Below are 3732 nucleotides of genomic sequence, written 5' to 3'. Positions count from 1 at the left end.
TTTTTTTTTCGAACGATTTTTTTTTTTTTTTTTTTTTATTATAAAATTGTCGTTTATTTGATCAAATTGTGTCAAAATATTTTTATTATATTTAATAGTTTGATATCTTAATTATTGCAAATCTACAAAACGAATATAGGACGAAATAAGGCAAAATTTTTTATTTGAATTTAAATAATTAAAAGGTTTAGAAAACAATTTTTCCAATTTATGGTTATCCAGTTCAAATTTTTGCTTTTATCTGGAACAAACTATAATTCAACCCTATGTAGGTCGAACTTGGAAATCCTCTGTAATACTATTTTTTATGGCTTACGCTTTTCCTAATTTAACTTCGCATCTTCTTCTTACAAACTGCATGAAATATATAACCAGGAGGAAAATGTTAGCAATTTGTACTCAAGATAAACGTTGCATTCCAAGATAATTTGTTTTATTAGTGAATATGATAATTCTACGAGAAACGTGTTTCTGCAATTCCTTAAATAATTGACTTTATTTTTTACACGTTGCATATAAAAATAAAAATCATGCTTTACATTTAACTTGCTTAAGCTTAATGAACTATTACGTAAACTTAGATAAAATAATTTTTTTTCAATATTTCTCGTCTCCAAATTTTAATTTCACTTCCATCTAAAAAAAATAATTAATTATTTAAAAACTCTAGAAACACCGTACATTACCTTTATACATTTGTATTAAAAGTACAATATATAAACTTCAATAATTCATTGAATTATCGAATTTTTCTTTTTTCTTTTTTTTTTTTTTTAACCAGCGTGCAATTTAATATTTCATCCCCATTTCCAGAATATTCCATAATCACCAAATTGAATATGTGATCGTAGGCACATCCCGCGTATAACTCAAAACAGATGGGAGATCTTTAACGCGTAATTAAACACGGAAAATATATAGCAGTGACAGTAGCGTAACCGAGTGCAAACTACGAGGGATTTTGAAAGGATGAACTGCGGAATCCTTGATCAATGCGTATCTGATCCGATAATAATACCAATAATACCTTTCCGATACACAAGCTAATTACTGCGTTAGACATTGGAAACCGCAAACTATGCGCTAATAACCTCGAATCGATTCTAATAGTCGGGATTCGAGTTAAAAAAAAAAACTATTATATACAACTCGAATGTTTATCAAAAAAACTATTGTTTCCTTATATAAGATGGAATAATATAAAAGATGGATAGAAATCGTCGTGAAATATATTTTCATTGATATGAAATACGATAATTTCGTTTCGGAACAGTTTCAATTTTTGTGAAAATTGAAAACGATGATTCTTAAAGTAGTGAAAATTAATCAAATTTGTGATTTAATTAAATTAGAATCAAGAGAGTTGGAAAATTTAACATAATTTTGAAGGAGACCTAGATATTTGGAATTCAAAGAATTCTTTGGAAATACACGTTTCATCCTTTCGATTTTAGGATGCGCGTTTATTAAAATTTAATCTAATTTGATCGAAGAAATTATTTTAATTTATTTTCTAGGAGCGTTTCGTAGTGGCCTCGCACAGTCGTCCGTCCACCAAAGGTGGACACGTATCGGTCAATGGCTCAACTAATTACGAAGTTCGTTAGTTGAGACGAGCATCGTTATCCACTTGTGCGTTCGCAGTTCTCTCGGTTCAAAGAATAAGATGACGATAATTCTGCCGCGAGAGACGTGAATTTCAAACGTTTCTTTTGATAAAGTATAACGGATAAATATTTAATTCATGTGTTTTATCATATTTTTAATATAAGATATAAGATATTAAAATTAAAATTACGTGGATTTATCCGGTTAAAAGGATGGATAAAGATTCGTTTGAATTATTACAATTTTACAAAGAACTGTAAAAATCTTTATGAATTTTATACAGTGATTTTTATGTCGTATAAAGATTCGAATCGATCCGAATAATATTTCGAGCATTTCTCGATCTCAACGTGATTTACCGGAATCTAACTATTTTTACGATTTCTGGAAAATATTCATAAGTTAATCAAAGTTTTCCCATTTGAACTCGTTTGGGACTCGGATTGCGAATTTTATTTGGTTTCACGGCGCTTCAACTTTTATTATATTCATTTAAATGGATATTTTTCAATCGACATACTCTTTTATTATACCATTCTGTTCGATTAAAATGATAAATTTTATTTTATGATCATCTCACTCCCTTAATAAATCACCGTCCTACGATAAATTCTTTAGATCGATAAGAGAAAAGATACTCTGAATTAGTAATTTTACAAAAAGTAGAAAATATTTCCACCAATCTATAACAGTTTTCTTTTAAAACTTCTAAGTTCTTCGCTAAAAATTTTCAAATCAATACAATTAAAAAAATTAAAAATATTTCTAAGATCCTTACCCTTGAATCTTCTCTCACAAGCACATTCCTTCCACCAAGCTATCCCCTTTCATCCATCCATTTTATCTACTCACAGACGCGAACATCCATGTTTTAAAAAGATTGTCCAAAACGATTAACATAATCGAAAAGAACCTAGAATAAAAATCTTTTCTCACTGAAAATCATAATAAGCATATATTCGATTCATCTTCTGGATCGAAAAACTCTAAAATATATATTTCCTTCGATCTTCGAATGTTTGGAAAGAAACGAAGCACACCCCTTTCCTCCGAATATACAGAAAACAACCTTTAACAAAATCGATCCATCTCATCTCACGCGACACCAAAGAAGAGACACCAATCCATCGTGTATACATATATATATATATATATATACGATGGAATCGCGAGATGGGATCGGTGGCCAGCAAACGAGGCGAAATAAGCGGAAAGAGCAAAGGCAGCATGGCCGGCCGATATACACAGGGGACACGTAAACCGGAACCGTGTTTGCGATCTCGTTGGCCATTCCTCTGGCCAACTCAACAGGAATTGTCCCGAGTACGTCGTCGCCCGGATCCTGGAACCGGGGAGGAGGGGGGCGATAAAACTGCATCTAAACAACGTGGCGGGGGACGAGGGCGTCCGATGGAAGATTGTTGAAAGGAAGGAGAGGGGAGGGGAGAGGGGCGGCGAGGTCGAAGCTGCGTCGTTACGGAAAAAGGTTAGGTCAAGTGGTCACGGTGACAATGGTGGGTGCACCGATAGTAATAACCGCTCGTTACACGGAAGCCACTCCACCGCGTACGTATTCTTGATAACTGCACGGCCGACTGCCCCTCGAGAGGTCGTAGACGTTAATAACTACGATCACAGATGTTTTTGATAATAACCTCGTGGACCTCCTCGTGTTATCCTCCAGTGCTTCTCAACAACGCATCGTACGAGAGGGGATGATTAAGAATTTAAACGTTGAGAAACGATCGATCGTTTCAGAAGGAATATTCTGAATAGAATACCTTTCTGATTTCCTTGTGTTTTCCTTTGTAGAATTGCAGACGAAAATCCTTTTTCATGCGTAATTAATATCAATACTTTAGGGAGGGATTAGATATTAGATAGAAACTTCGCCCTCGAATAGAATCAATTCGAAACAATTCGAACGCCAAAATTTTCGATTAACACCAAAAATCTTTCGAAAGATAGAAGGAACGATATGAGAGGCACTGTTTCACGCTCGACGCGATCACGGGAAGGGCGATAACGTTAAAGATTAAATCCCGATGATATCGATGTCGAGTCGGGCATAACGTAAATGCATAATCCGGTGTAAAGCCATGGTCCAGTGTTCGTTTCCAGAGC

The 3732-nt window shown here is 34.0% G+C and overlaps 1 protein-coding gene across 2 annotated transcripts in view; it reads left to right on the top strand.

Moving 5' to 3' along the window:
- The window catches only part of LOC102677975 (protein timeless homolog), a 188384-nt gene that overhangs the window by 155214 nt on the left and 29438 nt on the right, over nucleotides 1-3732 (top strand). The gene's annotated exons all lie outside the window — the stretch shown is intronic.

The sequence above is a fragment of the Apis dorsata genome, unplaced genomic scaffold (genome assembly GCF_000469605.1).
Source record: "Apis dorsata unplaced genomic scaffold, Apis dorsata 1.3 scaffold_194, whole genome shotgun sequence".
NCBI classification, from domain to species: Eukaryota; Metazoa; Arthropoda; class Insecta; order Hymenoptera; family Apidae; genus Apis; species Apis dorsata.
The sequence above is the reverse complement of the archived record's forward strand: the minus strand, read 5'-3'. Positions and strand labels throughout refer to the sequence as shown.